The 27,678-nt window shown below is 42.2% G+C and overlaps 1 long non-coding RNA gene across 3 annotated transcripts in view; it reads right to left on the bottom strand.

Annotated features, from left to right (window-relative positions):
- LOC144236785 (uncharacterized) overlaps window positions 1-27,678 on the bottom strand; it is a 159,642-nt gene that overhangs the window by 24,365 nt on the left and 107,599 nt on the right. The window contains exon 4 of one of the 3 annotated variants that reach the window (XR_013336644.1): window positions 10,564-11,662. The exons of the other annotated variants lie outside the window; for them this stretch is intronic. This is a non-coding gene — a long non-coding RNA (uncharacterized LOC144236785). Of the gene's footprint in view, window positions 1-10,563; window positions 11,663-27,678 lie in introns of those variants that run through there. 3 annotated transcript variants of the gene reach the window in all.

The raw sequence follows: 27,678 nt of genomic DNA, 5'->3' as shown, positions 1-27,678 counted from the left end.
TCAGACTTGAAGACAAGGAATGTTTACAGAAGACACAGGCCTACGTAGTCCTCACCACACATCCTGCTTATTAGGAAGGAATGGTGCCAGGATTCTACTAAGCCAAGAGCCATTTCAGTGAAAGGTGCAGGGAAAGGTGCCACGACAGATGCGTGCAGGATTCAGACAACATCTAGTGCTCTGCTCAGAAGGACCTAAAGCGCTGCTTACTACTATCTCCATCAGTTTGACAGTCTGAGTTCAGAAGTGACAGTGGCTCAGAATCCCCACCAAGAAAAGCTCTGGAAGCCAGACTCTCCTTTCGTTCTGGCCTTGCTTCCCACAACTGTTCTTTCTCCCCACTTCACAGCCAGGGTGTCAGGAGTGGACCAGGGTGCCTGCTCCTCCTTCCTGTCTTTATTGACTGTTTTGAGCAAGAACATTTCTAACAGGGCACTTGAAAATTGTCTTTGCAGAGTGATTTACATAGCAAGACCTGGGAATCCACTTAATTATCCTAACATCAGAAATATGGTTTAGTATATTCAGTATTACCAATATGATGGATTATTACATTATTTCAAAATGAATAAGACTATGGGGTGCCTAGGTGGCTCAGTCAGTTAAGCATCTGACTCTTGGTTTCAGCTCAGGTCATGATCCCAGGGAGTCACGGGATCGAGTCTTGCATCAGGCTCCATGCTGAATGTGGAGCTGGCTTAGGATTCTCTCCCTCTGCCCCTCTCCCACTTGTATGCATGTGCACACAAACTCTCTCTCTCAAATAAAAATAATATAATAATAATTTAAAAATAAAAAATTAATAACATAAACCAAAAAAAAAAAAAAGAATTGGACATTTTAAATGGGTGACCCAAATGGTATATGAATGCTGTCTCAATAAAGCTCTTTTTTAAATAAGTAAAAGCACTGTGGCATCTCTGGACCCATGCCACTTTGCTGTGGGACCCTGGCCAGAGAGTCAAACCCAGGCAGGAGGGTGGCTGTTTCCCCCTCCATTGACAATGTGATACAGCAGCAAGGACCCAAGCACGGGGCAGGCAGCGTTTCCCGAGCCGGGTGGGCAGTTCCAGTGGTACATGTGACAGCCTGGAGGAGGTCTCGGACAGAGGCTTGGAAGTGAATAAGCACAGAGGGGCCCAGAGGAGTGGGAAGTAGCTCAGACATCACACGAGGCAGCCCATGCTATTTCCTGGATTCGTTCTTGAGTGAACTCTGACCCCTCTGAGCCTCCTTAAGACAGGGGATGTGGGTGGAACGTTTCAATGGGGCAGAGACAAAGGTGTTTCAGAGCCCACCAGTGAGGACTATCAAACCAGCTGAATCACAATATGTGTATTGATGTGACCACAATTACACTCGATAGCATTTATACCCGGTGGGGTCAGTTCAGGGATACTTGGTATAGAAGCGAAGTCGGGAACTGATACAATTATTTGGATAACTTAAAAAATAAGGAAGACAATTTTGCCTGATTATCTGAACTTCCCATCTTTGTGTGTATAGCATTGAGGCTCTGAAGTATGTTTTATCATCAGAATTTTCCATTTCTAGTGTAAATGGATAGACCTATGGAGTGCAAAGAAATATGGGAAAGGAGCTGATTTTCATCTGTGCAGAGAGGTATCTGGACAGTCTAAAACACAGACTCCTCTGATTAATCTGTGAGCCCATCGCTCCAGCAGCATTTTCAATGAATGACAACATCTGGATGTTCCAGATTCTAGGATAAGGACACAAGATTATTGAGGTAAGTGTGATGATGTTAACATAGGTCTTCATATTCTCAGTGTCAATCACACTCTCTCACATCTAATTTCCATGTTAAAGTGATAACCAATGGACGGACACTTGTCACAAGTCTGAAACACTGACCTGGCTACTGTATGAAGGCACTGGAATTAAGGTATTTAGATTTATATAAAATTAGAAGCTGTATGTGTAGCATAGCTTACAGGCCTTCATACTATGGGAAACTCATTATTTGGGGTTACTGTTACTGACAAGTATTTTTACTTTTAATTGTGGGGAAAGATAATATGTGCAATGGGACATGTATAAATGGGTATCATAGAAGGAAGTCTCTCAGGGCCCCAACTTGGAAGCAACCATTGCTATCCGTTCCTTCCAGAGACTCCATATGACTTTCCATAATGCTAAAAGTTTCTCTGCACTTGGCATGGATCAATAGTCATTCATAGGGAGACACACCTCTCTTCAGATGGATATTTTGTCCTCAAACACAAATATGTGTATTTCTGAACACGTAAGCACACAGGTCAGTCAAGTCTCTAACGGATTGCAAGAAAAGCAAGAATGATGGATTTGTCTCTATGTCTAAATAGAAAAAAAAACCCTCAAAGTTTATGGAACTTAAAACACTTAAACAAGTTATACTTGAATATTAATGATTGAAGGGATTTTTCTGGCTGCGTTTCATTTTTAAAAAGTAGAGCTGTCCTAGGGAAATAAATGTGCTAATCCAGTGACTTGGACTCCGCATTCTGTGCATTTGTATAAAAATACAAAATAGCTACACCTTGTAAACCATTTTTCTCCTGGTCCATTACTCTGCAGGGGTAATTTGAGTAGGCATTGATGATGATAAACACCACAGTTTAGAAGATGTTAAACCAAGCTTATCAGAGCTCACATAGAGAAACAAATTAGGCAAACTGAAGTAATTTGAGCTAATGAAGTTTGATTCCAAACATCCAGATCAATTAAGCTTCCAGTACTTGCTCGGGTTCCTGCTCTATAAGGCAGCGAGGAGCTGCTGCCTGAAGGGCTGGGCCAAGATAGCTAAATGCAAAGGTATGGAAATAAAGGCAACAGAGCCATTCAGAGCTTCAGGGACATATTTCACAAGCCTTACCGTCTGAGGAGCACATCATACTGAAATGAAGGGAAAGGGGTCAATGTACCCAGCGGGACCCTGTTTATTGAGGGTCCCAAGGGTTCCAAAATTCCAAAGACCCAGTACTACCAGCCTTCTGGGTAAAAGCTACCCAGTAAGAAAATGGGCATAATCGAGGCTTCCATGGAAGGATGGGAAGCCCAGAAGCCAGAAGTTGGGAGATCAGGAGGACCGAGTCCTGGTACTGCCGGAACCGAGCTGTGTTTCCCATCTCTAATCTACAGAATGCAAGTACTAGGCTAGATAACTTCTTTAATCTCTCACATTCTGGAAGTGTGAGAGTGTGTGGACATGCATGAGTAAAAGATTAAGGGTAAGAAGAAAGAATTAGGAAGTAGTTCACAGCCAAACCCCGCCTCAATTCGGAGGAGAAGCACTTCTTTAAGGCTTTAGCCTCCATTGGTTATGTGTCCAATACTGTTCAGAAACTAATTCAGTCCCCTATTGGCTGTGGGGATGGCGAGTGGGCGTGTCTCGCCGGCACCTGGACAAAGGAAAGCTACGTTTAGCCCCACCCACAAACTCAAGCTGGAGGTGTCAGCAGTGAACACCGGTCCACTTATTTATTTATTTATTTATTTTTTTTTTTAGTATTCTTTTTTTTTTTTTAATAGTTTATTGTCAAATTAGTTTCCACATAACACTCAGTGCTCATCCCCAAAGTGTCCTCCTCCATGCCCATCCCCCCCTCCCCCCACATCCATCAGTCCTCAGTTTTTGTCAGCATTCAAAAGTCTCTCATGGTTTGCTTCTCTCCCTTTCCCCCACCATTTCCGCCCTTCTTCTCCCCCTTGTTCCTCCGTCAAGTTCCTCCTAATCCTCCTATACGTGCAAACATATGATATTTGTCCTTCTCTGCCTGACTTATTTCGCTCAGCATAACGCCCTCAAGGTCCATCCATGTTGCTACACATGGCCAGATTTCATTCTTTCTCATTGCCATGTAGTATTCCATGGTATAGATAAACCACATCTTCTTGACCCATTCATCTGTTGATGGACACTTAGGCTCTTTCCATGTTTTAGCTATTGTGGAGAGTGCTGCTATGAACATTGGGGTACATGTGCTCCTATGCATCAGCATTTCTGTATCCCTTGGGTAAATTCCTAGCAGTGCTATTGCTGGGTCATACGGGAGTTCTATTGTTAGTTTCCTGAGGAACCTCCACACTGTTTTCCAGAGGGGCTGTACCAGTTTACATTCCCACCAACAGTGTAGGAGGGTGCCCGTTTCTCCACACCCTCGCCAGCATCTAGAGTTCTCTGATTTGCTCATTTTAGCCACTCTGACTGGCGTGAGGTGGTATCTCAGTGTGGTTTTGATTTGTATTTCCCTGATGAGGAGGGATGCTGACCATCGTTTCATGTGTCTGTTGGCCATCTGGATGTCCTCTTTGGAGAAGGGTCTGTTCATATCTTCTGCCCATTTCTTCACTGGGTTGTTTGTGTTTCGGGCGTGTAGTTTGATGAGTTCCTTATATATTCTGGATATTAACCCTTTATCTGATATGTCATTTGCAACTATCTTTTCCCATTCCGTTGGTTGCCTATTAATTTTCTGGGTTGTTTCCTTGGCTGTGCAGAAGCTTTTAATCTTGATGAGGTCCCAATCATTTATTTTTGCTCTTGATTCCCTTGCTTTTGGGGATGTGTCAAGTAAGAAGTTGCTGCGAACACCGGTCCACTTAATTACTTCCGTCTTCCTCACCACTGTGGACACCCAGTACCCCCATCCTGCTCAGAACTTCTCAGAAATGGACAAGAATCTAGTTAAGTGGCCTCCAAACATTTTTGGAGCATCTATGCCATATCTGTGAATATTTATTTAGCAATAAAATATGTACGAACTAGTGGTACATGATATAACTGAATACATTATAAAACCTACAGAAAATAGAAATTAAAATCACATAAGTTTATAAAAGAGAAGAAACAGACATTTTAATTTTCCTGTCATACTCCCCCCTCCTAGTTTCCCTCCTTTGGGATATATATACTCCCATTTCAGAAACTACTGCTTTAGTGTATCAGAAGCAACATGGAGTTTTTAAATGTGTGGCCTTGGCACACAAACTTCCTAGGCCTCAGTTTCCTTGTCTTTAATGTAATAACATGTTTCTTCATGTTGCCATAATTATCATCACCTAGACACTTTCCTTATCCCTCTTCTAGCTTATTTATGGTGTGCCTTATTCATTCACTCATGCAGTAAATGATTCATTCTGCAAATATTTATTGAACCCCATCTATGCTGTTCCCCACCTATGCCATTGTGTTCATGGGAATACCACAGGGACAAGTGCAGTCAAAGTGCTTGCCCTCATGAAGTTTATATCCTGGCAGGAGAGACAAAGATTAAACAAACATATGACATAAAGGCAAGAAATGTTCAGTATTATAAAGATATTAAAAGAAGGGCACCTGTCTGGCTTAGTCGGAAGAGCATGTGACTCTTGATCTCGGGGCATGGGTTCAAGCCCCACATTGGATGTAGAGATTACTCAATAAATAATCTTTTTTATTTTTTTTAATATTTTTATTTATTTCTAGGAGAGAGAGAGAGAGACAGCGTGAGCAGGGGAGGGTCAGAGAGAGAGGGAGACACAGACTCTGAAATAGGCTCCAGGCTCTGCGCTGGCAGTCAGCACAGAGCCCGACGCGGGGCTCGAACCCACGAACCGCGAGATCATGACCCAAGGGAAAGTCGGACGCTTAACCGACTAAGCCACCCAGGCGCCCCTAAGTAATCTTTTTTTTAAAAAAGAGATATTAAAAGGCAATACAAAGTGATGTGAATTGGAGCAAAAGCTATTTTAGATTGGATGGTAAAACAACCTTACTAAGGAATGACATTTGGATAGGTACCCAAATGAAATGATAGATATCTAAGGAATTAGAAAAAGAGCATCCAGTTAGAGGGATGATATAAACATCCAGGTAGAGGGCCACGTCCAGTCGGAGTGTCCTAGGACAAGTGAGAAGTCAGTGTGACCAGAGCAGGAGAGACAAGTTAATCAGAGGCTAGAGCATCTTGCATCTTGAGGCCATTTTCAGGACTTTGAATTTTATTTGGAGTCTGATGGAGGACTGCAGGAAAGGACTTAGAGCCATACTGAAGGCCAATTAGCACAGCTCCCAAGGTGGATACTGGGTAACAGACCCTACTTACACACCATCAAGTTCAGGGATCACTTGGATCAGGCTGTGTTAGCTGGGGGCAGGTTGGGGGTTCTATGTGAGGGCTGTATTTATGCCTGAATGTATGGTGCTTAGTGCTCTCTGTGGTGATCTTGTATATTAAATGACCTTGAAAGTATCTGGTTCAGGTAAGGTTGAGCTCGCCCACAGTGTAGACCAGCAGACACTCTGTCAGTGTCTTGTAGGGTAGATCTGGAATGAAAGAAGCTTCCATAAGCTCTGATGTGACCTCCACTCACTCCCACATTGCTTTCCGCAACTGTTGGCCAGTTGATGAGGTCTAAAAACTTCCAACTGTCACCTGTCCAGGAAAATATTGCTAATACATTTGCCATGTGGCCTGAGTGTACAGGCCAGGATGTCCTTCCTGTAATATTTTTAGATAAGTAAATGTAGTTCGATTTACCCATGTGTCTGAGTATCTGAGATTGATCTTCCTGTCAATGTGAGCCTACAATTGACACTTGGCCATGCAGAAACCTGGCAGCTGTGTAGAAACCAGGACACTCGAGGCTTTGGGGTAAAGAAATAACAAGCTATAATTTGTATTCTTCAAAGATCCCTCCACCTGCTGTGTGAGAAATTTATTGTAGGGGGGGCAAGAAGAAGCAGGGAAACTAGTTTGGGGACTATCGAGATGACAGTGCTGGCGGCAGTTAGAAGTCGAGATATATACTGAGGGCGGAAGCAGAAGAATCTGCTCTTGCCTGGCCTCTGATTCAACGATAACTTGTAGGTTAGGGCCTGATGGCGTTTCCTGAGAAGACAACACATCCAGGTTGGGATGGAGGACTCAGGAGTTTTGTTTGAGACATAACAAATCTGAGATGCTTACTGTCCATCTCTATGGCGATGGTGCGTAGACAGTTCACTAATTGTCTGTCACGGGAGTTATCTGTGCATCCTTTAGAAGGAAAATACATCTCCACCTCACCTATTTATATTAGAATATGATTTGGTCAGTGAGCTGGGCAGCCAGGTGCATGACTGAGCAAAAGCTTTAAATGGGATTTCATGGTTTGTGTTGCACTCTCTTGCTCTGCCCTCCACCATAAACACAACATAATCCAGAAATTGGCTACTGGATCTAGAATTAGAAGTTATGCTAGTCCAGCCAAGTTAGGCAGAGCCACAGATAATCCATAGCATTTATGTACCATTAACAAGAAACACATGTTTAGGGGCACCTGGGTGGCTTAGTCGGTTAAGCGTCCGACTTTCACTTAGGTCATGATCTCGGGGTTCGTGGGTTCGAGCCCCGCGTCGGGCTCTGTGCTGACTGCCAGCTCAGAGCCTGGAGCCTGTTTCAGTCTGTGACTCCCTCTCTCTCTGACCCTCCCCTGCTCACGCTGTCTCTCTCTCTCCTAGAAATAAATAAAACATTAAAAAAAAAAAAAAGAAACACATGCTTATTGTAAGGCATTGGGATATTGGACTACTGTGCTACTACATCAGGAATTGATTGTATAGTACCAGGGCCATCAGTATATAGGCAACGTATTTGAGGTCATAGTACCCAATGACATCACTTAGGGAATAAGCATAGATCAAGACAAATACAGAGTCTTGGGAAAAGGAAACTCCATGAAAACAGAGTGAAAATCCATGGACAAAGATATCCCACATTTTTTTCAAAGTGTTTTATGAAGGGGTACCTGGGTGGCTCAGTCAGTTAAGCATCTGACTTCAGCTCAGGTCATGATCTTACGGTTCATGAGTTCGAGCCCTGCATTGGGCCCTGTGCTGAAAGCTTGGAGTCTGGAGACTGTGTCTTCAGATTCTGTGTCTCCCTCTCTCTCTCTGCCCCTCCCCTGCTCATGCTCTGTCTCTCAAAAAATGAATAAACATTTTTTTTTAAATTTTAGGTGATTTGTGAAAAGGAACAAAGTCCATGATGCCAAATACACCTGAGGATACAGGAAAGAAAAAGACACAGAAATTACATTAAATTTAGCAAGAGAGAGAACATTGATGACTTTGACAAAAATGATCTCAATGAATTGATGGGGGGAAAATTGGCAAGAATTGGATAGGACATGAGGTGAAAATGTAGAAGCAAAAAATACAAACAATGGGGCGCCTGGGTGGCTCAGTCGGTTAAGCGTCCGACTTCGGCTGGGGTCATGATCTCACAGTTCGTGGGTTCAAGCCCTGTGTCAGGTTCTGTGCTGACAGCTAGCTCAGAGCCTGGAGCCTGCTTCAGATTCTGTATCTCCCTCTATCTCTGACCCTCCCCTGCTCACGCTGTCTCTCTCTCTCTCAGAAATAAATAAAAAACATTAAAATATTTTTAATACAAAAGACATATTTTATAAATTTTCCATAAAGAGGAACAAAGGCATGGAGCAAGGAAGAGGTTTAGGAAATTCTGCTTTGTTTTCCAGATGAGAGATTATACAGAGTGTTTACATATTGATGAGAAAAATCCAGTAGAAAGCCATCATTTCAAAGTAATATGATGAATTAACTGATGCTCAGGTGAGTGAGGACTATTGCCAGATTTTATACTAAAGTTTTTATCCTGATAATGTTTAACTATACTGTCACCAGGAATCCAAAGAAAAATATTAAAACTTTATGATGCCCATTATTCTCTTCACCACCAATTCCCCGAGGATTATAAGGGAGCCACAGACAAGGAATAACAAATAATTAAATGCCACTCTACTAATGGTTCTTATAGTGCCTAATATTCCAGTTCAAAGTCTTCATAATGGTTGACAAAGATTCCACAGCTCAGACTTCTCCTTCGAGACTTGGATCCAATTCTTAAGATCTTAACCTCTCTAGAAAACTTAAGGAAGAAAGTCAATTGAAGATAGTGGGTTTTTAAAAATATATTTTAATGTTTTATTTATTTCTGTGAGAGAGAGAGAGACAGCGTGAGCAGGGGAGGGTCAGAGAGAGAGGGAGACACAGAATCTGAAGCAGGCTCCAGGCTCTGAGCTAGCTGTCAACACAAAGCCCGATGCGGGGCTCGAACCCACAAACCGTGAGATCATGCCTGAGCCAAGTCGGACGCTTAACTGACTGAGCCACCCAGACTCCCCAAAGATAGTGGTTTTGAATCCACTTGCATATTCCCATAGAAGTGAAGAAAGAGCAAAAGTGAAGGAGCTCTGTTTGTGCTACTTATATCACAATGTCTTGTCCATTACCTATTAAGTCCCAGTTAATGTGTTGAGTTCTAATAATTCATGTTAGTAACCATTCCTCCCTTCAAGAGACAGCTAGCAAGGACATGGGCAGGTTGGTCATAGAAGGTCAAGTTCTCCCCTACTGCATAGGTGAATGATGGTGTTTTCTCCATGAGCAACTCATTCATATTTAACTTGGAAACTCTGAAGATGATGTCTGCCGGAGGCCGTGCCGGCTCCGACAGGTCCAGGGGTCCCTGAAGGATGGACGGTGTCGGCGAAAGAGAGTGAGAGAGCCCTGAGATCCTTTCTGATCACCAGGCAGACGTCTCCGTCCTGTCGGTTTTGGTGTCTTTATTTATAGGTTAAATGATAACATGACATCAGAAAAAGGAATTTTTACAATGGATAACTCTTTGTGATAAGATGCTTTGGAAAGTGTACAGAAGCAGGTTTTACAGAAATATTCTTGCAGAACTATTGCAATTATAGTGAGGTTAAGTAAATCTTATAACTAGAGAATTAGGGTATTCTTAGTAAAAGACAGGATACATATTTGTTCTAAGTTAATAACGCTAAGGTTAGGTCATAGGTTAAGTGTATAGATGGGCTAAGAGTCATTCTGTCTGACTCTCAAATGTATGTTTTTGAGTTGGTTAATAAGTTGTTTGTGGAAACCTATTTGATGCTGAATGTGTGAACACCATGGAGGCCCTAAAAGTGTCAGCCTTTTGTTTGTGGGTAATGCTTTAGCTACTCTTATCTATCCTCATCCTAGCCACCTGTAAGGGAGGGTGCTTGCAGAAAGTAGGCCTTGGGGAAGGGACTGCCATACATCACCAATTAGAAGGTGTAAGTATTAACTTAAGTTCTGCCCTTATCTGTACCTTAACTCTAAATTAGGCTCTTCGTCTCGGGGCCAAGCTCAGTTGTAGTTCTTGTGTTCTTAACCCCCTAAGTCTTGGATCTGCAAGGCCCTTAGGAAGAGCCTTTTGACAATCATCCGTAGAGCTTTCATCTAAAATCTCTCTTGTAAAGGCAGGAATATGCTTTTCCTTATGAGGTATCTGTGTTCAGAATATGGGTCTGATATAGAATATTGTGAGGCCTGGTCAATACCAGCACAATATGAGCCAGTAGTTGCGGGAGATACCAGTTTTCATTTCTCATGGCAGTAGCTGTGCAAACACTGCCATTTCCTTGCTGTGACTGCCATCCATAGAGGCCAGTGCGGCTCCCAGCAGATGTCCTAATCAAAGGCATGCCCTTCAGAGTGGAAATTTCAGGTGTTGAGGTACAGGACTGGCAGAAGACTTGGGGTAATGCCCCTTCCATCTCCCCTCATGGTGAAGCTGGCTTGTGCAGTCTCCCTTGGGACCCTTATACACACATCATGTGCTTCACTATAAAACCTCTAGAAAGCTCTCTTCTATTTGCTCTTTCCCTCCCAGGATGCTCAAATGAACATTCTCTTTTGAAACAGCCCATAATTATCAAATCACTTGATTTTTATTGCAAAGAAAGAATAATTGCACCAGAATCCAATGACCATGATTTTTGGGAAGCTCAAAGGGAATTTCATAATTCAGAATTAATTAGGCAATGAGAGAGAACAGGAGGCATATTTTAGTATATTAATTCATGCCAAGTTCAAACTCATTCCATCTCAGTTGCCCAGTGTGAATGATTATGCCATTAATCCATGGCTAGGGGAGAGCTATGGTGACTGTAATACATTTCTAAGGAAATAAAGAAAAATGTCACTTTTCCCCTTCAACTAATTCTTTGAATAGAGCTACATAATAATAATACCTTTATTTATTTATAGGGCATAAATTCTCCAGAGCTCAATAAACTAAAGGATAAGCAAAATGCTGAAGGGGGGGGGGGGAGGGGGAAGAAGTCTTCCAGCTAATTCTGAAACAAAACATTAGAGGGGGAAAATGACTAAGGAGAGAAGCTGAAAAATTTTTTAAAAAGCTTGGAAAAGGGCCAAAGGGAAGAGAGGATGATGTGGCTTTTTCATCTCCCTCCCCTTCTATGGAACACTCTCCGGGTGGTGACTCAGGAGAACTAGCATGGGGGGGGAGGGAATAGTTTCATAGACATTTCATCAGCTCTGAACAGGACCCCTGGCTCCAATCCTCCTTTGCTGTCAAGACGATGCAGGTCAGCCTGCCCCCTTCCAAGTGCCCTTACAGTTCGTGTACGGTTTGTTGAGAATACTAGTATTATGGGGATTAGATCCCAGGCTTTCTGATTTATGAATTCGGCGAGAGAGAAAAGGCAAGGAAATCTGGGAACTCTCAATCGCCACCTTTTTGGTTTCCCGCCGGCACTGACTGCATGGCGCCCTCTGCTGTCCGGACTGGGTTCTCTTACAGTCCAGAGCAGGGTTTTTTTCCCCCACCTGAGGAAGCAACACAGGGAAAATAAAAATATTAGTGGAAGACATAATTTTATTTTAAAATAATAGTTTTACTGAGTTCCAAGAGAAAGATACATTCTTAAAACCTGTATTATGCAACTTACTGAAGAGAAGATCAATTAGAAATATGAGAAGAGAGCTTTAGTTACTAAACTCATAACGAGCACATTTGATACAGCAACCAAAAGGAAGTATCTAGTCATTTATCCCTTGTGCACACACAGCCCGTTAGAGAGCCTCAAGAGTGTCCGGGTGCTTTATCTCATTTCAGCCCCAAGTTGCTGGAGATGACCCTGACCTTTCCTCAGCGCTCCAACTGGTCCACCCAAACTCCATATATATGTCCAACAGACATCACACAGGCAACTGTGTGCAAAACAGAACTTTTGATTCATCCTCTCCCTCCCTTACCTGTTCCTCTCTCCACTCTCCCCCACTGGCACCACCATCTCTTAGCTACTCAGGCCCAAAGCCTAGGAATCACTTTTGACCCCTCTCTTCCACACGTTTTACTTCCAAAGCACTGGTAATTCATGTTAGGTCCGTCCTCACGATAATGTTTATAGGCAAGAACTATCCCAACTAGTAGGTGAACATTTGAGGAGTAACAGAATATTATGTACTTTCAAAGGGTCTCCCCACAAGTACTTATTAATTACAAAAGGTGAAATAATGACCTTACTATTACCATTAATAGGACTGATTGACAGTGAGTGACTCCTAGTGTCATGGAGGAATAGAATTCAGCATCACTTCTATGATCTCCTTGCCAAAAGCCCATAACATGGATCCTACCACGAGGAATTATCAAACCCAAACTGAAGTCATTTTACAAAATAACTAGCCTGTACTCTTAAGAATGTCCACATTGTGAAATATGAAGACTCAGAAACTGTTCCAGAATATAGGAAATTAAAGAATGGTAGGACAAAATCCTACACATGATCTTGGATTTTCTGTCATTATAAAAAATAGAACTGAAGCAATTGGAGAAATAGAAGTTCTGTAGATTATATGATAGCATTATAACAATTTTTTTTTTATTTTTTAATGTTTGTTGTTTTTTTTTTTTGAGGGAGAGAGAGACACCACGACGGGGTTAAGTGCAGAGAGTGAGGAGACACAGAATCCGAAGCAGACTCCAGGCTCTGAGCTGTGAGCACAGAGCCCGAAGTGGGGCTCCAACCCACCAACTGCGAGATCAGGACCTAAGCCCAAGTCAGACACTTAACTGACTGAGCCACCCAGGCAGCACCCCTAGCAATATTAACTTCTGATTTTAATAATGGTACTGTGTTGTTAAATGAATTTCTTGCATTTTGGGGCACCAGGGTGGCACAGTCGGTTGGGTATCTGACTCTTGATTTTGGCTCCAGTTGTGATCCCAGGGTCATGAGATTGAGCCTGTTGGGCTCTGCACTGACAATGTGGAGCCTGCTTGGGATCCTCTCTCTCTCTCTCTCTCTCTCTCTCTCCACCCCCTGCCCTTCTTCTGCTTGCACTCACATGCCCTCTTTCTCTCTCACACACACAAAATAAATAGATAAGCATTTTTTAATAAAAATAAATTAAAATGGCAACTCTCTCCCAATTAATTTATAAATTAATCGCCTGCAGGCACTTGTGGCGATCTGAATCTGGCTGGTAAACACTGCTGCTCTCTGCGGAGCTGTGTGAGATGTCAAACAGGAAGCCACCACATCCGGTCTGGACTCTCTTGGGCTTTTTCTGAGACCAACCCAGACGCTTCGAGGCTGTTTGCTTTCCTCACTGCATCTGTCCCCCTCCTTCCACCCCAGTCACTCCATAAGCTCCCTTTACCTTTCTCTATACTACAGGGACACCCCTCCTCAGAGATGCCCTCAGCTTCGAATTCCCCTCTGCGCCACCTCCCCTCACCCACATTCAGGCTCTGACCTGGAGCAAGACTTCGAGCAGATTTCACTAGAGCTGATTTGAAAGCAGCGGCAAGAATCCACCCTCGGTGTGCCCAGCGTGGGGAGCAGTGGGAAGGGGGGCGGAGGGGAGCATTAGCTTCTCTCACCTCAAAATGAGATAAAAAGCTGTTTTCTTAAAATAACCTCCATATTCTGGTCACTTATGAGGGGGCTTCTGATAAGTGATGCGGCAGATGTCCTCTCCCCCACCCACTTCTGTGGTCACACACACCACAGGGAGATGAGCAATCCTTTCCAGGCACCCTCTCTGCCACAGCCTCGTGGCTGCGCCTCACACATGCAGCTCTGGCCCATGAGTTCCGGTATGCTGCTGGCTTCTGACATAGAACTTTCTGGTTCCAAATACCTCACTCATGTCTTCACCTTTCCCCTCCTGCTACGTAATTCCCCGGAAGCCCCTAAAAGGAAGTGCGTCACAAGTGCTCACACACAAGGCCTTTGCTAATCCACGAGCTTCACTTGTCCTTTTCTCCGTCGAGGCTGACACAGCCTGCAAAGCTACACCACACACCGCAGTGTCCTGTAGTGACACCTCTGAGCCATCACCTCTTCTAATGTCCTGTGAATGAACGCAGGCCATTGTCTGAGACCAAAGGATGTTGTGTTTTCTTTGAAATTCTTTGAAATTTCTTTCTTTGAAAGCACCCACCCTAACCGTGTCACATGCGTTGGTGATGTCACATGCCTTCTCTCTTTCCTCGTACTAGTCTTAGGATTTGACATTTTAGCGGCACAGCAATTCTGCTTGTGCCTCATTGTCCCTCGGAGAGTTTTAGGGAAAATAATGCTTTCATTTTGTCCTCTTGACCTCTCTCTTCCACGGGCTGAGCTAGGGCGCAAGCCCTGGGCTGTCTCCCTGTCTTCCTCTCTCTCCTTGCATTACCCCTCCTCCTTTTTTTTTTTTTAAGTTTATTTATTTTGAGAGAGAAAAGGTGCGCACGCACTCACGCAAGCGGGGAAGGGGCAGAGAGGGAGAAATAGGTACCAAGCAGGCTCTGTGCCCCACCGTCTTGAGATCATGCCCTGAGCCAAAACCAAGAGTCAATTGCCTAACTGACTGAGCCACCCAGGTGCCCCTACTCCTTCTGCTTTGACCCAAGACTGATGCTCACTATGAAGCTTTCAATAAAAGGGATGGCTTTCGTCCCTCTTCTGGCTTCTAGAGAAGGAGAACACCGTGTTGGCTGGGCCCAGGTGTATAACCTTATTTGGCTTCTAGCCTCCATTAGATGGAATTTGAATCTCACCCACTCACACAGTCAGCTGCTTCCACTTTCATTTCCCCTCTGAAACCCTAATTCCTCTCAATTGTCTCCCTCGGGCTCCAATATGGCTTCTTGAGAGGCTCTCTCCAGCCTCTATGCTTTCAGTCTTCCATTCAACAATTACAGGGGCATTTATCATGCATCATCACTTTTATAAAACCACCCAATCTGAGTATAATCAAGAAACGTTCAGTCATGCATGAAGGCAAAATTGCAGGGATAAGGATATCTGTATTAGGTGTGTTAATAAAACAGTGAAAAAATACAACTAATATAATTGTTCTGAAATAAATAACTGGTTGACTACACAATGGTATGTCTACACAATGGAAAATCAGGCAAGAGTTATAATTAGTGGTGTAGAAAGGTGATTCTCAAACTGTCAAAGAACAGCCTGCATCAGAAGTATCCAAGGGCTTGTTAAAAATACAGAGTTCTGGTGACACCTGGGTGGCTCAGTCAGTCAAGCATCCAACTCTTGATTTCAGCTCAGGTCATGGTCTCAGTTCATGAGATCAAGCCCCACGTCAGTCTCTATGCTGACAGAAGAATCTACTTGGGATTCTCTCTTTCCCTCTCTCTCTCTGTCCCGCCCCCATTCATGTGTGCTCGCTCGCTCTTGCTCTCTCTCTCAAAATAAATAAATAAACATTTAAAAATACAGAGTTCTGGGCACAGATCCAGACTACAGAATCAGAATCTCAGGGAGTATGACTTGGAATCTTTATTTTAACAGGCTCCTCCAGTGATACTTAGTGCATATAATATTTTAAAACTTATATCCGTGGAAGTCTAGTTAACCATGAAGGGAAATGGTCATCATATACTGTTAGATGAAAATTATAGGTTATGGAAAAGAGCTATAATATAATCCCATTTTTTAAAACAAATAGTGTAGATAGCTAAAACTGAAAGGATATTTGCCAAAATATTAAGAGGACTTAGTGGTAAGTTTATAGACGATTTTTATTTTACTCTTTTGACGTGTTTGCTTGCTGTGTGCAGTTGCTGCATTTCCAAAATAGGCATGTATTTCATGAGTACTTAGCAAATGATAAAAGTGTTTTGTTTTTACAGAACTGTACAGGAGTTAAACTGTGTAAGACTTTTTTTAACTTTTACTTTCACCTTGGATTTAAGAAAGCAAATGTGAGGCAGCTTGCAAAATTTTACACCTGACAAAATTTTTAAATGAAGAATCAGAAACAAAGGGGATATTCTGGTATTAATATAAAATGGAGCCAAGATTAAGGTCGGTTTCCAAGAATACACCACCATGAACTTTAGTATTGTTTCTAAAGTTGAGCTGTTAAGTTTGGCACTCCTGATGTCCCGTGGTAACTGAGCAGACAAGGGTAGTTAGGAAGAGGAAGGAGAGAGGGACTACAACAAAGTTTTAACTTGGATGACTATGTGGATTCTAGTGCCCTTAACCGAGACAACAGATTCATGACAGCCTTGATTAGTTTTCTGTGTAAGTCCCCACTGGGAAAGAGTAAAAGCAAGCAAGCATGGAAGAGAAACCTCTCTCTGCTACAATTGCTGGGCACCCAGGTAAGTGATTGCCCCACATACCAGGTTTGCAGCCAGAGATTCAAGCTCCAGTCTCAATAAAAAGTCAGGGACATTATAGGACATCTGCATGGCTCAGTTGCTTAAGCATCTGATTCTTGGTTTTGGCTCAGGTCATGATCTCACAGTTTATGAGTTCGAACTCCACACTGGGCTCCACAATGACAGTGCAGAAACTGCTTGGGATTTCTCTCTCCCTCTCTCTCTGCTCCTCCTTCCTTCACTTTCTCTGTCTCAAAAATAAATAAACAAACTTAAAAAAAATCTTTTAAGTCAGGGATGTTATCAAAAATGAACAAAGGAGGGAAATAAACACATCTCCAAAGAAAATATACAAATGGCAAACTAGCCCCTGAAAAGGTGTTCCACGTCATTGCTTGTTAGGAAAATACAAATTAAAACAATGAGATAGTACCTCACACCCACTAGGATGGCTACAATTTTTTTAAAGGGGGGCAGGGGGGTGGCGGGCCAGGATATGGAGAAATTAGAACCATGTACATTGCTGTGGGAATGAAAAGGGTAAGATGCAAATGTCAAATGTTGTGCAGCCCATGTAAAAATCAGTTTGGCAGTTGTTCAACAAGTCATACAGAGCTATCCTGTGACCCAGAAATTCTGCTGCTAGGTATATATCAAAACATTGAAAACGAGAATTCAAATAAATGCCTGTACATTAATGTTCATAGCAGTACTACATAAAATAGCCACAAAGTGGAAACAACCCAAATGTTCATCAGCTGATGAATGGATAAGCAAAATGTGGTCCATCCATGTAATGGAATATTATTCGCCCCCCAAAAAAGGAATAAAACACTGGTGCTACAACATGGGTGAAACTTGAAAATATTCTGCTGACATAAAGAAACCAGACACAAAACATCACATATTATATGACTCCCTTTGCATTAAACATATGGAATAGGCAAGTCCATAAAGATAAAACATAGACTGGTGTTTTCCAAGGCCTGTGGGAAGAGGAAATGGAGAGTGACTACTTAATGGGTGTGTGTCTTTTCAGGGTGATGAATATGTCTTGGAACTAGATAGAAGTGATGGTCACACCACACTGTGAATGCACTAAATGTCATTAAATTGTACACTTTAAAATGGCTCATGGTTGGGGTGCCTGGGTTGCTCAGTTGGTTAAGCGTCTGACTCTAGCTCAGGTCATGATCTTAGAGCTCATGAGTTTGAGTCCCACATCGGGTTCTGTGCTGACAGCTCAGAGCCTGGAGCCTGCTTCGGGTTCTGTGTCTCCCTCTCTCTCTGCTCCTCCCTTGCTCTCTCTCTCTCAAAAATAAATAAAAATTAAAAAGCATCTTTAATAAAAAATAAAATAAAATGGCTCATGGTTGATTTTATGCTAAGTGAATTTTGCCCCAATTAAAAAAATGGGGGAGGGGGTATGTTTCAGGGTCATTTACGAGTCCTTTGTGAAAGTTAAATCTGAGAATGCTGGGGGTTTCAAAAAGATCCTGGAGAAGAAGTGGATATAATTAGTCCAGTTTGGGACCCCTGAGTTTGATAGGCCCAGGGGGCATTTAGGTGAAGGTACTAGACATCAGTTAGGATTATCAGTCTCAGCTGGGGAGAGAAGACCGGGCTGGAGCTCTAGATTTGCGGGTCATCAGGCTGGAGGAAGAAGTTTATACGTTTGAATTCTCCTCGGAACCCCTGGTACAAAAGGAAAGGAAAATAGGCCCCAGTGGAAGAAATTCCTTCATTGTCCCTGATTGATTCCTCTTTGAAAGGTTTCCTCATCAGTGTGGGCTTTGTATTCATTCATTGTTTTTAATGAAAGTGGAGGGTTATATGCAAACTTTCACTATGCAGGAAAGCCTTGGCACAGGGCATTTGGCTAGCTCAGTTGGTCAAGAGTCCAACTCTTGATCTCAGCTCAGGTCTTGATCTCAGCTTCATGAGTTCAGTCCCTTCATTGGGGTCCATGCTGGGTGTGGAAGCTTCTTTAAAAAAATAAAAGCCTTAGTTCTGATGGAAGTAGATTTCTCTAACATAAAAAAATAGTAAAAAATGTGACTTACGTTTGACACATTATCAGAACAGTGACCACAGGCCCCTCCTCCTTAGCTTCCTTCTCTCTGTACCGAGCGAGCGAAGTGTGAGAAGCCTCCGTTGACGTTCCCAGCATGTGGTCTCACATGTTTGTGGTGGGCTTACTGGAGAGCCCACTGGTGTGTCACAGGAAAAGATCTGTTGCTGTGACTGTGAAAGCCAACTCACGCTTTCTTCCAAGTCTTTTCTCATTTGGAACAAATTTCAGGGCACAAATTACTTTTTAAATGACATTTAAAAAAGAAAATATGGTCGGGGAGAATGGAAGGATAGGTGAAATAGGTGATGGGATTAAGAAGTGCACTTGCTGTGATGAGCACCAGGTGTTGTGTGCAAGTGTTGAATCACTATATTGTACACCTGAAACTAGTAGAACTCTGTGTTAACCAATTGGAATTAAAATGTAAAAAACTTTAAAAGAACCAATAAGGGGCGCCTGGGTGGCTCAGTCGGTTAAGCATCTGACTTCAGCTCAGGTCATGATCTCATGGTTCGTGGGTTCAAGCCCCGTGTCAGGTTCTGTGCTGACAGCTAGCTCAGAGCCTGGAGCCTGCTTCGGATTCTGTGTCTCCCTCTCTCTCTGACCCTCCCCTGCTCACCCTGTCTCTCTCTTTCTCAGAAATAAATAAAACATAAAAATTAAAAATAAAATAAAAGAACCAATAAAAATGCAAAAAAAACCCACAAAAATAAAAAAGAAAATATGGCAAATTTGTTAACTGTTTAGATAAAGGGTGTGTAGACATTTACTGTACCATTTTCCCCACGATTATATGTTGAAAATATTTATAGCAATTTCAAACAGAATCTTTAACATTACAGTGACTTGGATTTCACAGAAGTTTATTAAACATAAGATGTGTTCCAGGCACTAAGCTAGGAAGTCTCACACATGACTAGTGCCTGCATGATGGACCATTTTGGTGACATTTTCTATCCCAAATAAATGCCCTAAGCTGTAGGTTACAGTAATAAATAATGCTATGGAACAGGAACGTGGTTAACAATGATCCCTTGGGTCAATTAGAAGTCAAGATGAAATATAAGATTTGAAATAGAAGGCATTCCCTAACCCCAAAGTGATAAACTTAACTTCTCTGCATCTCCCAGAATAACATTTTGGGAAGTTCAGTCACATAGCTTCATTTTCTCATAGAGAGGAGCCAATCCCCCCCACCTACAGGTAGAACCTTCCAGAGCAGGCTCTTCTGCTTGTCTGCTCTCTGCCACGTGTTCCCAGGACAGCCCCATCTGTTGGATGCTGGTTCTGAGGCAGGTCCTACTGACAACATGATGCACATGGACTTCCTGACAGTGCCTTTGAAGTGGTGGGAAAAAGCTACTGTGGGCCATTGTAGCCACAGGCCAGGGTAGGCCAGTCCTCCTCTTAAACCAAGCACAAGCTCTAGATTGAGAAGAAAATCAAGGAGAGACAGAAGGCTCACACCCTTCCCTCATCGAGTCTTAAGTGTAAGACCAAACCTCTTGGACACAGATAATGAAATTATTATTCTGCAAACCATGAGAGACTCTTGAATGCTGACAAAAACTGAGGACTGATGGATGTGGGGGGGAGGGGGGATGGGCATGGAGGAGGGCACTTGTGGGGATGAGCACTGGGTGTTATATGGAAACCAACTTGACAATAAACTATTTGTAAAAAAAAAAAAACAAACATTATGTTCAATATTACAAATATTAAAGCCAGTATACTTTAAAAAAATAAAATAAAATGTAAAAATAAAGAAAGAAATTATTATTCTGAAATTCCTATATTAGGTTGAAGCTCTGATCCCTTATCATCATGGGGTATCATTGTCACTCCTATTTCCCCTATAAGAAAAATGAGGCCGAGAAAATCTAAATATCAAGATTTAATGTTATGCCAAGTTAAGCCTCCAACTCTAATTTCTGCTTAGAATTTCAATGTTGATCTGAATTTAATTTCAATCTTAGTATTATGGAAGGAAAACTTTAGTGAGTTTCTTTTTTATTGAAGTACAATTGACATATAACATAGTTTCAATTGTACCACATAATGATTCACTGTATGTATATGCTGTGAAATGATCACCACAATAAGGCTAGTTAACATCCATCACCACACAGAGTTACAATTTTTTTTCTTGTAATGAGAACTTGTAAGATCTACTCTCTTAGCAATTTTCAAACACATAGCATTATTAACTCTAGCTACCATGCTGTATATTATATCCCCAGGACCTACTTATAACTGGAAATTTATGTTTTTTGACCATCTTCACTCATTTCACACCCCCACCCCCAATGCTGCCTCTGGCAAACATCAATCTGTTCTCTGTACCTATGAGTTCAGGGCTTCAGGGGAGGATTTGGGGGGAGTGGAAATCCACCTAGAAGTGAGATTATATGGTATTTGTCTTTCTGTGACATATTTCATTTAGAATAATGCCCTCAAAGTCCATCCATTTTTTTCTTATTTTTATCTTAATGTTTATTTGTTTTTGAAAGAGAGAGAGAGACAGAGTGTGAGCCAGGAAGAGGCAGAGAGAGAGGGAGACACAGAATCCAAAGCAGGCTCCAGGCTCTGAGCTGTCAGCACAGGGGCTTGAACTCAGGAGCCTTGAGATTGTGACTTGAGCTCAAGTCAGATGCCCAACCAACTGAGCCACCCAGGTGCCCCAAAGTCCATCCACGTTGTCACAAATGGCAAGTCTGCTTCTTTTTTTTTTAATGTCTGAATAACATTCCATATATACATATATGGAATATATCCAAACATTCCATATATACTTATATATATGGAATGTTATTCAGACATTTAAAAAAAGAAGGAAATATATATATGTATATATGCATTTTCTTTATCCAATCATCCATCAGTGGGCACTTAGGTTGCTTCCATGTCTTGCCTATTGTAAATAATGCAACAATTAACATGGATGCGCATTTCTCTTTTCTAACAAGTTAGTATTTTCATTTCCTTCAGCTAAATACCCAGAGGTGAAATTGCCAAGTCATATGGTAGTTCTATTTTTAATTTTTTGAGAAGCCTCCATATTGTTTTCTGCGGTGGCTGTACCAATTTACATTCCCAACAAGAGTGCACAACGGTTTCCTTTTCTCCACATTCTTTTCTTACCAACGCTTGTTACTTCTTGTCTTTAATAATAGCTATGCAAGCAGGTGTGAAGTGATATCTCATTGTGGTTTTGATTTGCATTTCCCTAATGACTAGTGATGCTAAGCACCTTTTCATCGAAGATAAATAGCTGTCCCCCACCCGCAAAGATTAAGGGGGAAATAAGAATTATCCAAACATTTCTGAAGGGCTGGCATATGGATGGGAACACTATAGGTGTGGCCTCTGTAAAATAGTGCGACACTACTTTTTGGCTCATGGTGAAGTTACAAAGTTCACCAGCATCTTCCCAGGTAGTACTGCATCACTACATTGTTCCATGGGTGGTAATAAAAAATTGTCTGGAAAAAGTACCCACCATGTGCCAAGCTCTGGGGATGGTGTTCTACATACCTTATTTCATTTAATCATTCTAGGAGTCCTGTGTACTGACATTTTTAACATATATAGAAACAGATCAAAGAGTTTAAATAACTTGGCTTAAGTCACAAAGTTAGTAAATGAATGATCAAACCAATAATCAAACTTGGATCAACCTGATACCAAAACATCTCTTGTCGAAATAGCTTTTGTTCCAGGGGATGGATTGCTATGGAATTCAGCAATTCATGTGTTTTCACTTTGTTTACGGTTTCTTTTGGTGTATAGATTTTTTTTCACTTAAACAAATATATTAATATTTTTTCCTTATGGTCTGTGCTTTTTGTGTCTTGTTAAGGAAACTTGCCTACTTCAAGGTTATAAATGTATTCTGTATTTTCTTTTAGACTTATAAAAATCTGTTTCTTACATTCATATTTCTAACTATCTTTAATTTCTAATTTAACTTCTAGTATTTCTAATTTTTTCTAATTCGATGATGGTATGAATTAGTGATGTATTTAATTTTTCCCCACATGAGCAACCAATTGTCCAGCACCATTGGTGAGAATCCATCTTTTCTTCGCTAATTTCTCATGCCTCTCATGTATCGAGTCTAAATGTGAGGAGGTCTCTTTCTTTTTTTCCCCCCATTTTTATTTATTTATTTTGAGAGAGAGAGTGTGCTCACACACACACCCAAGCAGATGAAGGGCAATCAGGGAGGAAGAGAGAGAACCCCAAGCAGGCTCCGTGCTGTCAGTTCAGAGCCCCAGGCAAGGCTCAACTCTTGACTTGAGCCAAGATCAAGAGTCAGACGCTTCACTGACTGAGCCACCCAGATGCCCCAAGGGGGTCTCTTTCTGAACATTCCACTCTGTTCCATTGATCTTCTCTTCTTTTAATCTCTGTATAAACACTGCATTGTATTAATAATTATAGCCTTATAACAAATAGAAATATTTGCTTCATTAAGCCCCCATCTCATTCTTCTCCAATTTGTTTCTTTGTTATTTGAACTTTTAAAGACAACTTGTGATGTTGCCTGAAAAACTCTATTGGGCTTTTGATGAAAACAATATTGCATCTGTGAGTTAATTTGGGGAGAAGTGACACCTTTAGGAAAATTAAGTCTTCTCATCCAAGGACATAGTATGTTTCACCACCTTTTAAAAATAATCTTTTCCATAAAAGCCTCACCCACCCATTATTTATCCTTCTATATGTTAGTGACTTTGTTCCTGTTGTAAATAAATTTCTTTTTAAAAATTGTTTGGGACTCAACTGATTTTTCTATATTTATCTTGTACCCAGCAACACTGCTGAACTTTTATTAGTTTGTAGATGCTATTAGATTGTTCAATTATTTTTTCCCTAATAAGTATTGCATTAATTTAAGCATGCTTAGTCACTCAAAATTATCAATATAAATGTATAAAGTTTAAAAATTTTAAACCTGGGTGGCTCAGTTGGTTAAGCGTCCAACTCTGGACTTTGGCTCAAGTCATGATCTCATGGTTCGAGAGTTCGAGCCCTGCATCAGGCTCTCTGCTGTCAGCACAGCGTCCATGTCAGATCTTCTGTCCCCTCTCTCTCTGACCTTGCTCTGCTCTCTCAAAAACAAACATTTTTAAAAAAATAAAAATTAAAACTCCAGAATTTGAAATATATCACCTCTTATCTTCTATCAACTTAGATTTAATTTTGATTTGAGCTGGGTTCACACACAGGTCATGTCAAAGTCCGTGGTCTTAAACATGGCCATGGCCTGGAGGCTAGAGAGCACCTTCTCTCATCATGGGCCATTAGTGTAGTGAGTTTGCTGCTGCTGAACCTGTTTCTCTGCACATCTCTTATCCTGTGGCTCTCTGTCACATCTGTGCTTGTGAGGTGACTCCCTCTGAAAAGTTAATGGGAGGGTGAATCCAACCGAGTGCTTCACGGAAGCATCAACAGCTATTTCACGGGCAGAAAATGCACACTGGAAACAAGCCACTGTCCTGGAGAGAAAAGGAGAGAGCAGACCAGTAAAAAGGAAGGGGTAGGGAGGGGAGAGAAGTTTTCACTCACACCATTTCACAGCCGTATGCCATAAGTGAAATTCCCCCTCCAAACACGAAAGGAAGGGATGAAGAATAAAGAGAAGATGCCCCTTTGAAACCTCTCCTAGAAACCCTGCTCAGTGACTTCCATGGGCTAGAATTGTATCACATTTAAACCCCTCTGTGCAAAGGAGTCTGGGATGGTGGTTATATTTAACTGGGTGCCGTTACCACTCTGAGCAAAATGGGAGTTGGTTATTGAGGAAGAAGGAGACGGCTACTGGATAGGCAACTAGCAATGTCAGCCTCCATTTTAAAACTGAGGTCACAAAGCCTTAAGAGCCGTCTTCACAAATGTGAGCCAGGAAATGTTGGGGCTGTTTGAAGAGATCTTTTTTTTTTTTTAAGTTCATTTATTTATTTTGAGAACAAAGAAAGAAAGCACGGGCAGGGAAGGGCAAACAGAGAGGGAGAGGGAGAATCCCAAGCAGGCTCTGAGCTGCACAGAGCCAGACACGAGGCTCAAACACACAGACCATGAGATTATGACCTGAGCCAAAACCCAGAGTTGGATGCTTAACTAACTGAGCCACCCAAGGGCCCCTGAGGAGAGTATAAAATGAATTAGTAAAATTCATCTGCAAAGGTGGAGGCAGAAGTGGCTTTGGAGGTCGAGGTGGTAGCAGAGAAGGCTGAGGTGGATGTGGTAGTAGAGGCCGGGGAGGCTTCGGTGGGCAAGGGGGCTTCTGAGGAGACTGAGCAGGAGCGGGAGACCACAAGCCACAAGAAAAAAAGACGAAGTTTGAATAGTTTCTCCCATCCTTCTATCTTCTGTTTGAAAGAAAAGGACTCTGCAAAAACAGGGTTTTTACTCTGTCCCCTGATCAATGACAGAGCCTTCTGAGGACATTCCAAGATAGTCCTGGGGTCTACTTGGAAATTCATAGAGCTAACATTTCAAGGGAGATACCCTGTTGGTTTTGACTGGATAGCCACATAAATTGTTAAAGAGGTGAGAGATACAGCTAATCCTTATCTGTAAGTTTTGAACTTATATTGTTTCTTCCCATGTACAAAACTATTTTTTTCCTATGCAAAAAAAAATCATCTGCTAAGGTAGACTCTGTAGTGATACTGTGTACCTCAGATTTGCAACCTGTATATAATGGGACACTGCTAGTCTTATCACCAGGACGAAACATGCAACTAGACCTGAGCTTTACAGAAGAAATCCACCCCCCCCCCCCCCACCAAGTCCTCAGGTGGTGGCAGCTGAAGGGTTAGCAGGAAAAGCCACAAGCCTGTCATTTTACTTCTCTACCCTGCTGTTCTATAAACACCTATGATCTAACAGGGTCCCCCCAGTCCATGGCTGGGAGCCTGCTCTAGGGCCACCAAGAAGTTTTTTTATTCAGTTAAAGGCGAGATCTTTGAACTGTTTGCCAAGTGTCTGTACACATTTGAAATGCATGCAGCAGAGAGATTCTCTCTGAGAACCTCGAGATGTAGGCCCAAGCAGTGGCAGGTTTCCATGACCCCATCACCTCAGCTCTTTTCTCCTTCCTTTGCCTGATGCTTCTCCTTCCTAGGCTAGTCTGGCCACCCATGGGGGGTCTAGGTGTAGTATAAACCTTTCCTTCTGAGACTTTTCTCTCCCAATTTAACTCAGAAAGTTGTTCAAGGATACTACTAATGCCACAAAATGACTTAAGACTACTCCCCCTCACCACCACCCATAGGAGGTACAAGGTGTAAATTTTGAGACTTTCCATTCCTTGAGCTGACGTGGGGAAGCCAAATCTCAGAACACCTGAGAAACAGACCCTAAGGAAGGGTTTTTATACAATATATAAGAAGGTGGAATGTCCAGGTCTGGGCAATTTTTTTTTTTTTTTTGAGAGAGAGCGAGCGAGCAAGAGCATGAGCAGAGGAAGGGCAGAGAAAGAGGGAGAGAGAGAGAATCCCAAACAGGCTCCATACCTCACATAGAGCCCAATAAGGGGCACGATCTCATGACTGTGAGATGATGACCTGAGCTGAAAACAGGAGTTGGACACTTAACTGACTGAGTCACCCAAGCACTCCCAGCCAATTCTTATGTTATACCCAGATCGCAATATCCTCACCGACCAGAGACCACCAGGGAGACCGAGTCATGCATGCAAAGGCAAAGGGCTTTACTACGGGCTCGAGCTCAGGCTCACAGATTTCACCAGTGCATGGATCCGTGCTGAGAGCCCCGGACAAGGGCAGAGTAGGGTTTTTATGGGGTTTGAGACGGGGGAGTTACAGAAGTTGTGACATGGGAACAGTGATCCAATCATAATTATTCAACATCATTGACAGCGGGTTTGACCATACACATTGTCTAGAGCATCCGTTACTTTTGGCGGGATCCAATTACAACATTTAGAGTACCTTTAAATTCAACCAATCACAGAGCAAGCCTAGGGTCTTGTTTGGCGACTAACAGGTTAACTTTAACATTAGGTAACAGGGTCCTATCTATAGTTTTTATCTCCAGGCCTCTCCCTTAGTAATGTGGAGGGTGGTCTCTGGACTTTACTGATTGGGTGTTGCAAGGGTGGTTTCTCCTGCCTTGGGCAATGTGTAACTGCCTGATAGTTTCAGGAAAGCTGAAACTCAGGTCTTCTAGTTCAGAGGGGAAACTTAAAGCCTGTCATGGAGTCAGTTTGGTTTAGACGTTTAGACTTGTGGCCTTACACTTACATTCAGAAAGAATGTATTAAGTACTCTCTCTGTGTGTGGCATCATACAAAGCACTGGGAATCAGTGCAAAGAAGAGGGACTTAATGAGAGAAGAGGCTGGGCTAATGATCAGGGACCCTGTCAACTAGACTAAAGCTTAGGCCTTATGCTCCAGTTGGAGGGGCCCCAGGGTTCTTCCTCACAAGAGGGCTGAACTCAAACACACCAGGACTTAGAAATCTGAGTAGGGAGATGTCTGTTTACACTGTAGACAACAACTGATTCATATACCTATCATGACAATGTATACAATAGATTTCAGCAAAGTGCCTCACTGTAACCCAGCCTGCACAATGTGATAAGTTTCAGAAGGAAGTAAACAATCTTGAGAAAGGAAGGAGAACAGCTAACAGATCATCCAGAGAAGCCAGGCTTTCCAGAAAGGCTGCCCAGGGCAGGGGCGGCTCTGCACACCAGGTGCTTGCCCTCAGAAGTAGAAGGAAAGTGAGAACTCAATAGTGCACACCTCTCCGTTGTGTAGGCTCCAATAGTTCACTGGTCCCTGATATACTTTTCTTCCCCTGGTGTCTCCATTGTCAGAAGCAAATAATGGAAGAAAATCAAGAGCTTTGGTTCCCAGCCAATGCCATGGGTGGCTCGGGTTTAGAAACAGCAGGGCAAGTCTGGACTCATCTGAGTTAAACTGTGAGCAGGGTGAGTTGCTGAAACAATATGGGGAGCAGAAATAAGCTGGCTGTTCTTCTTTAAAACTTTTTAAAAATGGTTGATCCTATACCAGCCTCTGCAACCGTGCAATTAGTCAACATTTTTAAAAAGTATTTAAATAAAAATTTTATAAACAAATTAAATTATTTTTAAATTAAACAATTTTTAA

Source organism: Crocuta crocuta, unplaced genomic scaffold (assembly GCF_008692635.1).
Source record: "Crocuta crocuta isolate KB4526 unplaced genomic scaffold, BGI_CrCroc_1.0 scaffold175, whole genome shotgun sequence".
Lineage (NCBI taxonomy): Eukaryota > Metazoa > Chordata > Mammalia > Carnivora > Hyaenidae > Crocuta > Crocuta crocuta.
This window is presented reverse-complemented; position numbering and strand designations above follow the sequence as displayed.